This window comes from Dipodomys spectabilis, unplaced genomic scaffold (assembly GCF_019054845.1).
Source record: "Dipodomys spectabilis isolate Male_0828 unplaced genomic scaffold, ASM1905484v1 ptg000387l, whole genome shotgun sequence".
Taxonomy (NCBI): domain Eukaryota; kingdom Metazoa; phylum Chordata; class Mammalia; order Rodentia; family Heteromyidae; genus Dipodomys; species Dipodomys spectabilis.
The window spans coordinates 1102257-1114762 of record NW_024871064.1 but is presented as its reverse complement, the minus strand read 5'-3'; the positions used below and the strand labels follow the sequence as shown (position 1 = coordinate 1114762).

Sequence of the window (12506 nt, the reverse complement as noted above, 5' to 3'; positions counted from 1 at the left end):
CAAAATCAAAATTTGCTATTTATGAAAGATATATTTATAATTGTTTTCTTTCATAATAATGGTACCGAGATGGATGGATGTATCTATTTCTCTTGCTGTCTATCTATCTATTTGTTCCTATTCACATTCAGTTTCAATTACTCTGAGTGTGAGGCTGCATGACTGTTGTTATTCTGGGAAGTGGTATGGTACAAAACAATCTGGAGTACAACATTAGATTTAAATGAAAGGGAAATAAAGTATTACTGTTTTCCCACTTGGCATTGAAATAAAAAAACAATATTTCATCAGTGATGAAAATACAGGTCTTTTGTAATCACAAGAACAGGCAAAATACTTGGAGTCTGTTTCTTTGCATGAAAAGTGGAATCCAGAGAAAGGACTTGAATTCAGCTGTCATCTTACTGCTAATCTGCAGAAGAATGTGCCACAGGTCAAGCTCTCATTGATCATAGTGCAAAGGAACTAGACAAACAAGATCTGTCCGCTGAATTTTGCCAGGTATAGTAACCAGTTGCAGTGAAATACATATACAGGAATTCAACCTCTACTGGTATTTCTTGGTGTGCCACATCATCATCAATACTACTGTCTCAATGTGACAGTCAAGTTTTGTACCCAGCAGGCTAGAATGATGAAAAGTGTAAGTGTTCCAGTTAGACTTCTGCACTAATCTCAGAAGAAACTTGTTAGTTTTATGGTGTGTGTTTTTTTTCAGGTAAGTAAGTTTTATTTGCTCAAAAAAATCATTCCTTTCTCATTGTGCCTCAGAATTTCACAAATAAAGCTGTTCCTTTTGCTCTGATCTTCTTTAGAAACATTGTACAATCATTCCACAATTTCTTCTTGCATAAGGCAATTTTTATTCCTGACTTCATATTTCAAGTCTGTGAATGTTCTACTGAGGGCTGTAGTGTCTACTTCTGCACCAGACTGAGATGCCATTTCAGTGCTTTTATGAAAGTTCTTATTAATTATTGTATATACACGCATTTCAGAATAAGCTATTCTGTAACTACTATGGAAGGATATCCCAGAGTCCATTGATTTGCTACCATGGATGATCTTTGTTTCAAAAGTGCAAATGGGTTTTTAATCTAGTGATTTTTCAGTGTTCTCCATGGCTACTTTTCTTAGCACACAGATCTCACTGATCCACACAAAGGGCTTGCTCTCCACTTACGGTCTCAGACTCCATTACCAACTATACATTCTTAATACAAATTTCTTAAAGTTGAATATTGTATAAATGATCTTTAAAAAAGAAAGAGAGAAGTCAGTTCTGACAAAAAAGTTTTTCTCAGAGGGTATTCTTTTTGTCAGTTACAGCCAGAAATTTTAATATCTAAAGAAAGGCTGCTTCACAATTGCTCATGAACAATGAAAGCAAATACACAAGTATAAAGCAAATGTTGATATTAATTAATGGCTTATGTTCCACTGGAATGAAAAAATCATTATATAAGATGAAAGTCAGAATGAACCTCAATGTTTTTTCTCATATACTACACATGAATATTAGCCTACAAAGGAAAAAGTTACCAAAGAACAAGGAAGCATTTTTAAGGATATTCATATGTTCTAAAGTAGTCATAAAAATTCCACTGTCATTAATGAAAGTCATATTTGTCATATTTGATCCTTGGGATTGTTAAGTATGGCAATGAAAGGAAAGAAATGCCTTAATTTTACTGGAATGGTAGCATTAATTTGATTTTTCTTACTTGGTTGTTCAGTAATATTTAAGGAGTTAATATCTTTTTTAAAACTACTAGACAGAGAAATGGCTTAAGTTTTGAGGCAATTTTATGCCATAATTCATGGGGCTTTTACTGGGACAACTGTTCTCCTGTGTGGCCTCTGGCCCAGGGAACACTGCCTATGTAATATTTTCCTCCAGTGTGATTCTTTCAAAACTAAATGGTGATTTTAGTTCTGTGGTGTCATTCTGAGGTAGGTTGTAATTAATTACAATTAATTACAATTTAGCTATGGCCACCACAGTCATTTAATGCTTTTATAACACAAAGTATGGTACCAGGTTGCTAATTGACCTCATAATTTATAATGTGTTTCTGTTCACATTAGCATGGATTTACCTTTTTATTCTTTACTGGTCTTGTTGCCCAGAGTTAGGATCAAGAAGTTGGGTCACTATTCACTCCATCTGTCTGTTGTAATCAGTGAGGCTGTAACTATCCATTGTTTGGTAACGGATATCTCTGACTGTTAATGATGATACTGTCTGAATGTGTGACTTAAGAGCAGAAAGAACAAAATGGAAATTGATCTCCCTCAATATGAGATGGACTCATAACTACTATGATCTCTTAAGATTATGAACGTATTTGTCACTGCTCTGGGAATGGCTTGGGCATATCAGAGGACTCACCTTTTCAGTGGCACTAAGTCTTCTGGACTTAACTAGCAAGTGTTTCATACTTGACTATAATTTCTCCCACAGAAGCATTTAGAAGACAAAGGACCAGTGTCCAGTGTCCTTCCATAAAACAAAGGTCCTCGCTAGCTGTGTTGGATCAGAAAGGGGCAACTCTTCCAACGTTTTCTAAGTCCAGTATAAACGTCCAACTCTCTAGAGTACACAACCAGGCTTGTAATAGGACCGGAGCTGACTTTTCTTGTCACTCTACCATAAGGTCATGTTTGAGTCAGATATCAATTAAACACAATTAAGAAGTGTAATATTTATTTTTCAACTGAATCCAAGAACTAAATGATGCCCCTCTGTATTTATTTAGTCTTCTCTAACACTGTTTTTAAAATAAAACAAGAGTGATTCTGATTCAAAAGGCTCATGAGAGGAAATGTAAAAACCACCATTTAGATGAAGAAAAGGACAAAAGAGATCCAAGCAGACTTTCATTGGTAGGTCAAGGGGACCCTGGACTTTTTCATGGTGTGCTTATCTCATTCTAGGCTTGGCACTCATTGTGCCTGTCCAGGTTTATTCTCTGTTTAGGCATCTACATTTCTTTGCCACTCCCTCTTCTTTTGAATCTCACCAAGGCTAGGGAACAGATTGACATAATAACAGTTTTCTGCCTATATCCAGAGCACTAATGGCGCATTTGCAGTTATAAATGAATAATCTTGAAGATTCCCTAGTAACTTGATAGATATACATACTCCACATGCACAGAACCTATCACTTTACTGAGGGAGAATAATATAAATTCAACTTTTATTTTTTTACACACAAATTAATGACCTAGGTATTTTAAGGATATTTTAAACTGAAAATAGAATGAAATACTTTAAGATAGAAGATGGAGTAGAAGCAAAATTAACGAAACTCTAGATGTCCAGTTAGAGGAGTGTTAGTCCATTTTCTCTTAACTATAACCGAAGGTCTGTTACTGAGACTGTGGAAAGAAGAAAAGTTTTGTTTTATTTTACTTTATTTTGTTTTATTTTTTGTCAGTCATGGGGCTAGAACTCAGGGCAGATAATCTCCCCGAGGTTTTTTTGTACAAGGCCAGTGTTCTACCACTTTGAGCCATAGCTCCACTTGTGTTTTTTTTATGGTTAAGTGGAAATAAGAGTCTCACAGACTTTCTTATCCTGATCGAAACATGATTCTCATATCTCAGCCTCATGAGTAATTAGGGTTACACAAATTTTTAATAGCAACATTCAAATCATCACAGCTAGGAAAAGGAGTTTAAATGAATGTCAGTGACTAATGTCTATCACTGAATCCACCCAGAAGTCTGAGATCTGAAAATTGTTCAAGACCAGCCAAGGCTGATAAAACACTGATACTCTTATTTTCAATTATCTGGCAAAAACTGTAGAAGTGTATTTTAATAGTAGAGCACATGACATTAGTGAAATAAACAATTGCAACCACAATCCAAGAGTCCAAGTTTTTGTACTGCTGTGAATTCATCTGTGCACAAACACACGTACACACACACACACAAGCACACACACACACACAAGCACACACACGCACGCACACAAGGAGCTCACAGTTCCACAAGCTGGGGAGATCTTTGAGCCTATACCTCTGTTATGGTACTTCTTGCTGGTGGACTCTCTGCACTGTCTCAAAGTATTGTAGGCTATCCCATAGTGAAACAATGCCATAGTTCAGAACACTCCTCCTATTAGTATAAAGCCACAGTCCCAACTTATGATTCCATGTTTTTCTCAGTTTCCAAATATCCCACCTCTTAGTACCGTATCAATCCATATATTTCCACTCATTTAATGCCTTTTAAGAAAAATTAAATTTCAACATGTACTTTTAATAGCGACTTTTAAACTATCGTACTTTCCTTGTGAACAAATCCCTGGTTATGATTTTCTATTAGATAAAGTTTGAAGCAAACATCTTTAGATCCTTTTCACATTTGGAACTCTGTAGTAGTGTCATAGTGCACTAAAAATATTATGCACAATGCAAATTACAGTTGCAGTTTTCCAAGGTTAGAGAATTTATAATAGTGTTATTTATCCAAAGAACACAGCACCCCATATAAGCCATCAGTTCAACTGATTTATTATTCAGTATGATTTAAGATTAGATGAAAAAAGGAGCAGGGCAAGATTGTTTGCCTGTCCATGATTATATTGAATTTTGTGAATAAATCTGCACATAATCATAATAGGCCTGTTCAGATAAATTCTATTACTTAAGGGGTTACACTGGAGCTTATACAGAATATATTGCATTTTAGACTGATTTTAACAAAAAAAATCTCTTATTTAAACTATGTACTTCATGATATATAAGGAGACTTTGCCTTCCATCAGAATAAGGTCTCTAAAATCAGACTTCCCTGATTAATTTTTTACATTATGAATTATTCATCATTTGTTCATTATGAACTAAATAGGCTGATATTACAGAGCTCATAAAGCAAAATAGAAATGTAGCACTAAATCGAAGCCAGCTATTTTGGAAGCCAAGCTCCTTTTATTTCCATGGGTTTCTTATTCTAGAGAAGTGGTCAAATAGCATACCATACAATTGTATCAAATCAAACATGGGTTTCCTTGTTCGTGTTTATCATAGAGTTGAATTGCTGTGCCTGTGAGCTTGAAAACCCATGGGAGCACTGCTGCATGAAAGCAGTAAGATGGCTTTGCAAGCTAGAAATGTGATTCAAATAAGGTTATTGGTTTCTTGATTGGTTGACTTTGTTGTGCTTCTTTACTCTAATGTGATAAAGATGTAGTAAATCTTGTATTTTACTGTTTTGTTATACAATAGTCATATTAGAGAGCATTGGGCAGGGTAACACAGAAGTTAAGTGCTGATTCCTATGTTAAAAAGGGCAGTGAAAAAATATTATTCTCAGGAAGTGGGATCCGAGGAGACTTGGTTCTGTATGATTAGACTCAGACTACATGAATTCTAGACAGGATGGACTGGAGCAGAGGTCAGAACCTGGGAGTGTTTCAGATAAGGTATTCTCTAAGAAAATACTTCACCTCTCTGGGTGTGCTCTGCTAGGTATTTTTCCCATGTCTATCCCAAAGTAATTTGATTTAGCTTAAAAAAATCTATAATATATGAACTATCCCCAAAATAATCAGTAAGAAAATTTTGAATAGCTATCAAATGCTAAATGTCATTCTAAGCTGTGTATATGAATTAATTTAGTAACCGTAAAACTCTATGAGACACAATTCCTTTATTAAGAATGCTTTACAGATTAGAAAACTATGTTGCAGACAATGTATTTGCTTCCTTGTTCTTACTCAGATACCATTTTACCAAGTGGAATATAAATCATGCACTTATATCCAACTATTTCTGAACAGCAAGCAAGCCAGAATTGCAAAATAATTTATTCTTTACAACTGGAATATAAAACGTAGTAAAGGCACACAAAACAATTTTAATTATTATTTCAAATTTAATTATAATTTCAAAATTTGGTTTTAACGGGTTTAACTTGTTATTTCTTCAATGACTTTAGCATATTTTAATTTTTTTTAACTTTTCCATATATTCTCCGTAGTAGTATAGGTCCCAGTAACACCATCCACCAAAAAACGGGATGTCTTCTATTTATTTTTTAGTCCATTCTTTTAAAGACAGTCTTACCTGTTTTTAAGAGTTGTTATATAAAAAGGCAGTTTTAGCACCTCAGTTAAAAATATAACACATAATGCTGGAAAAGATGGCATTTCATCTGTCAGGAAGGAATAGAAATATCTAATAATTTCAATATTTATTTGAAGAAGGAGTTTTGAATTATTCTTAGTGTATATGAAGGAGACAGTACATCACTGCTTTTGAACCTGTGTTTAAAATCTGCAACCTAATGTTCAGGAGGGTGGTAAAAATGGCAGAAGTAAAGATAAGCACAAAGTACAGAATGTCCAACTGGGTTTCAGGGTTTGAACCTTCTTTAGTTCGGTTTAAAGTAGGACTCCATTTAAGATGCATATATACACAAACATATTAACTAAACTAGAGCATATGCAGGGGAGAATCCTGATGGCTTAACTCATTTGAAAAATTACCTTACAGTCCAAACACTTAATGCTAGGAAATTGGAATAGTGTTGTGGGGGTAGTGAAGAAAAGAAGGGTTAATGAATGAAGAGATGAAGGGAGGACAACTGTAATATATACGTATATATCCATATGTATATATATATATATATATATATATATATATGTAAAACTGGAACTAGGAAAATTAAGGAAATGGGTGTGGTTTGAAAAGACAGGAAACCATGCAATCTAAACATTCACACAGTGAGAATAAAGGAAGATATTCTTAGAAGAAGATCACAAGTGTTCAATAGCTATGTGCATATGAAAATCTAAAATGATGCTTATCAACATGAACTCCAAGAAATGGAAACAAAAGGTCTTTACTGTACTATTTGGAGTTCTTTTTTTTCCATTTTTCTTTGGTTTGTCCTTTGTGTCACTGTTTTTGATTTCTGTACCCTTTGTCTTGTATGTAGGTTTATCTGATTTAGGGAGGGGAAGGCAAGCATAGAAATGGTGGGATAAAGGGTAAAACAATTCAGCAGTGAAATGCACAAGACACTATGTTGGAAATGAACTATGCAACTTGGGGGAGACAGAAAACCTGGAAAAGAATGAGAGACTGGGTAACACTCTTCAAAAGGAACAGAGTCATTGCTTGACTCATGTAATTCTAATTCCTGTGTACATCACCTTTATAATAAAATTTTAAAGACCCCAAAGCAAATAAAGGACAGGGAAGAATGATGAAAGGAGTGACATTGATCAAAATGAATTATATTAATGAACAGAAATGTTTTAAATTTTTTTCAATTCTAAACGATAATTTATATATAAAAAAGAGATGTATTTGAAGAAAGGATTTCACTATTGTAACAATTAATTGTTTAAGATAGTCTTCTACACTCTTTGAAGAATACAATTGCAATGTCTTCTGACTTGAATCTACTTTTAAGTCCAACTCTGTTCCATCCTTGAGTGGAAACCTGATCGTTTTTCAGGCTACTGAAATTATGTAAACAATATATTAACATGGCCATTGGCTTAGGGAAGTTATGACTGTAAGATTATTTTTATTTTAATGATGATATACAAAGGGGTTACAGTTACATAAGTAAGGTAATGAGTGCATTTCTTTTTGAACAATATTACCCCTTCTCTCATTTTCTCCCACCTCCCCCATTCTGCACCCCCAAGTTGTAAAGTTCATTTCCAACATAGTGTCTACCGAGTATCACCTTTGCATTGGCTCACCCTTTGTCCCACCATTCCTATGATTCTCATTCCCTTCCCCAAATCAGAAAGAACTAATATGCAAGACAAGGGTACAGAAATCAAAAAGAGTGACAACAGAGAATAAACCAAAAGGGGAAAGAAAACAACGAAAAAGAGAAATAACTGCAAACAGTACACTAGAAAAACCTCGTTTCCAGTTTTTCACTTATGGATTATACAAGATTCCAAGGTGGAGTATGAAACACAGGAAATTGGAAAATCTTGCCACAGAAGATCCTGAAATTTAGCTACTCATGAGGCTGAGATCTGGGGTTTGTGCTTCAAAGCCAGCCAATGCAGGAAAGTCCATGAAACATCTCCGATTAACCAACAGGAAACCGGAAGTGGCGCTATGGCTCAAAGTCCTAGAGTGCTAATCTGAGCATATGAGCTCAGGGACAGCACCCAGGGACAATTCCCGTGACTGATAAAAATAAATAAATAATAAAATATAATAAAGAAATATATAATAAAAACATCTACAGTGTAGTTTAAGAAGAGCAAAAATTATGTATTCAAAACTGATATACGGATTCAATTTTAATTAAATTAAAATTTTAATTAAAGGAAATGATCATGTTATCTCTGTCTTAAGTATCTGGAGCATTCAGTGGAACTCAATTTTCAAATTTAAAAATACAGAGCAAGACAGTTTTGCTCAAACTGTTTTTCCATGAAAAGCTGTTTTTTAAAACTTGTATTCAAATTCTCTGAATTGAGTAGAGTCATGAAACTCAAACTTAATTAGTGGAGAATAAGCAGAGTCAGATAGGACAAATTCTAGAAGATAGATGTGTGGACCAGAGCCTGATTCTGTGGAATTTTCCCAACATTTTATTCATTTAAAAATTACCTTTTTATTTTATTTATTTATTTTTTTGGTGGGTGTCCGTGGCTCATGCCTGTAATCCTAGCTACTCAGGAGGCTGAGATATGAGGATCTCAGTTCAAAGCCAGCTGGAGCAGGAAAGTCCTTGAGATTCTTATTTCCAATTAAACACCAGAAAACTGGAAGTGGCGCTGTGGCTCAAGTGGTAGAACCCTAGCCTTTATCTGTCCAGCTGAAGGACAGTGCCCAGGCCCAGAGTTCAAGCCCCATGACTGACAAAAATAAAATCAATCAATCAATCTATCTATCTATCTGTCTGTCTATCTATCTATCTATCTATCTATCTATCTATCTATCTATATCTTTCTATGTGAAATCATTACTTCTAAGCAGAATGAATCATTTCCTTATTATTTATCTTTACACTAACTGCATCTTAAGTTATATCACATTGACAACATTGGCCAGTGTACTACATATACTAGATTGTGATGAAGAGAATGTTACTCCTGTGGTAAAGCACAGAATCTGATACACAGGATATTCCTAGCATGTATTTAGTTGTATAAAAGATTTTTCTATTCAGCAAAGTAATTTATGAATACAGTGTATCTTGATCAATGTCACTCCTTTCATTACTCTCCTCAATCCCTTTCAACCCATCTCGCTCCTCAATTTTCTTAATCTCTTAATGAATTTTATGGCTGCATTTCCCCTGCTTTCCTCTCTTCATTTGTCTATTCCCTTCCTGTTCATTCCACTGTCCTCTTTCAGGTACCTGTTTCATTGTGTACATTTTGTTGTAGTTAGTTTTTCTAAGAAAATTGATTAATAAAATGTCACAGCATGGAACAAAACAAAGCTTAAAGATGTATTCTCAGAACTCCTGATCATATAAAAGCAAAGAATCCCTCTGAGACTATGAATCACAAAATTACATGTATGTAGTGTGTAGTGAGAAAAAATGTACAAATTCCTGCTATAAGAGCTGAGAAGGATTAGCTGACTAATCATGTAAAAGTAGTACTATAGTCTTGAAAAAGGCAGACACGATTTCAAAACCTTCAGCTGGGCTGGTTGGCAAAAAGGGATGGATTGAGCAGCAAGAGGCTAGTGCAGCTGATTTTGAGTAAAATAGTTATTAAAAAAAGAGATGCTGTCTTCCTAGAAATATGGATGGCCTCAATGTGAAACATTCCCTTCCTTTCCTATTACACAAAAGGCTTCTTTTTCTATATAGTCTAAGACTCAGGTTATGCAGTATTGTTCTAAGACAGAAATTTGATAAGATCAGATTTTAGATTGGGTCTGGAGTCTAATAGAATAAAGTAATATCAAAATAACTATTAATCCATGACATTATTCAAGACTACTGTAATTTCCATCCATGCCAATTACCTATTCATATCATCAAATTTCTATTGTTATCCTTTGCTGTTTCCCTTTTCCAGGTCCAAACCAAGTTTACATTATTTACACAGGACAAAACAGGCAATTAATATGCTCACATTTTAGATCTTCACTAGTGGAATGCTGTAATTTGTTCTCAAGCCCTATATGCCATCAGAATTCTATCTAGAATAACAAGAAATTCATAAATAGATAATCTCAATATCTGGAAAAAGGTTACTTTTGATAGGGTTAAATGGAAGCAATATGAAAAATGAAGAAAAAGTACACAAATGTGTTAACTAAAATAAGGTAGAGGGGCTGGGAAGGTGGTGGTAGAGCGTTTGCCTTGCATGCCTAAGGCCCTGGGTTGGATTCCTCAGCACCACATAAGCAAAAAGAAAAAGCTTGAAATGGCGCTGTGGCTCAACTGGTAGAGCGTTAGCCTTGAGTTGAAGAACTGAGGTACAGTGCCCAGGCCCAGAGTTCAGGTCCCACAACCAGAAAATAAAATAAAATAAAATAAGGTAGATTCATGGAAAAACTCAAATAATGTAAGTCCTTAGTGTAATTCCTTAGAAAGGCAAAGTGAAAAATTCAGCAAAATAAAACACCAGAAAAGTTTCTCTTTAAGTCTTTAGCCCATTTATTTATTGAGCAGTTGTTTCTTTGGGGATTTGTTGTTGGGGAATTTAAATTTTTGAGTTCCAAGTACATTTTAGATATGAGACCCTTGTCTGTTGTATGGCTAGTGAAGATCTTCTCCTAATCAGTGGGGTTTGTGGAGATGGGAGGGAAGGGATGGTAGGGGAAAAACAAAGGAAGAGACAACAATACTTGATAAGAAATGTACTCATTACCTTGCTCATGTAACTGTAACCCCTCCTCTGTACAGCATTTTCACAATAAAAAAACTTATTTAGCAAAAAATAAAAAATAGATAAATAAAACACCAGGATGCAGATACTTGAAAGGGGTGGTGTAGGTTCAAGTGCAAAGAAACAGACAAATGAAGAAGAAAAGAGGGAGAGGATGCAGATAAAAACCCAATGTTTATAACTACAAAGTTAAGAAGAGTAGGGTAAGGGGTAAAAGAAGGAGAGATGGATGAGAATGTTGAAATGGTTGACAACACTTATCAAGATCTATTTTATTCACAAACTGATTTGTTAACTAACAAATCATTTGTACAACTCCTTAAAAAAGACAAAAATTCTCATTTTCTTTATTAAAGTTATTTGGCTATATGACATATTCATGAATATGTGTTGCTTCCTCTTTGAATTTCTCCCCACAACATTGCATCCATTCAATAAATAAAAAGATGATACCACTTAAGCTTTCATGTATTTACCATTTAAAAGCATCAGCACAATATCATTTTGTTGCTTCCTGTTTCTGTTTGCATGCATATAAAGTATCTGCCTTTTGATTAATGGACTGTCCTCCTGATGAGGAAATAGCATAAAGCTTACAATTAAAGCACCTACATCAATAAAAGTTTTGTGAATGGATACAAATTTCTTAATGGATAAAGCAAGAGACATTTATTTGCAACAGGGGACAGTTGTTTCCAGATGTCTCCTCAAGTTTTGAATCAATAGGTAAATTTCCTTTGTCTCTGGTATAGGGTCAATAATGTTGACAGAGGCAACAATTTGCAATTAGCAACATTTTCATTCATTCTTTTAAACCTCAATGTACACAGTAACTTCATGAATCAGCATTTGAAATTAAAAAAAAAAAAAAACACTGGGTGAACTTCAAAATGAAATAAAGCGTTTTAGAATATAGTGCTGCCTGGCAGTGGTGGCTCATACCTGTAATCCTAGCTACTAAGGAGGCTGAGATCTGAGGATCATGGTTCGAAGCCAGCCCGGGTAGGAAACTCCATGAGACTCTTATCTCCAATAAACCACCAGAAAACCCGAAGTGGCGCTGTGGCGCCAGAGGTAGAGTGATGGCCTTGAGCTGGAGATCACAGGGACAGCGCCCAGGCCCAGAGTTCAGGCCCCATGACCGACAGAACAAATACATAAATAAATAAAAATTAAAAAAATAATATAGTTCCCTTAAATAAAAACAAACTACTAAATATATACTGTAATCTAGCTTATTAATCAAAGCATAAATGACTGGTTAAATCAATTAGTAACAACCTGGGGTTTAAACAAATCAAAAAAAAGTCCTGTTTTTGAGAGAATCATATATAAGAGTTATAGCATTTGTATTGAACATGGTAATGGAAGTGTCTAATTCTGATAAAATTTGAAGAACATTAAAATTAATTAGGAAATAACCCAGTATATTAGAGATACACTTTGTGTTCTTGTTAAGTATTGAATTTAAATTCTCTTTAGTGCTTCTTATAACTTCATTTCTACACATTTTTTGTTGTTTTGAAGAAATAACTATTGTGGATCTACACTACAAAGTCTAATCTTAGAATTTGATATATTAGTCTATTTGGTTTTTCCGCTTTACTTGAATCATAAGAATACTTGTTTTGAAATATAATTTGTTAATGTGTTGTTAA

General features: G+C 34.5%; 1 pseudogene; it reads right to left on the bottom strand.

The window, feature by feature from the left end:
- Nucleotides 1–287: 287 nt before the first annotated feature.
- Nucleotides 288–1149, bottom strand: LOC122096739 (annotated as a pseudogene).
- Nucleotides 1150–12506: the final 11357 nt, after the last annotated feature.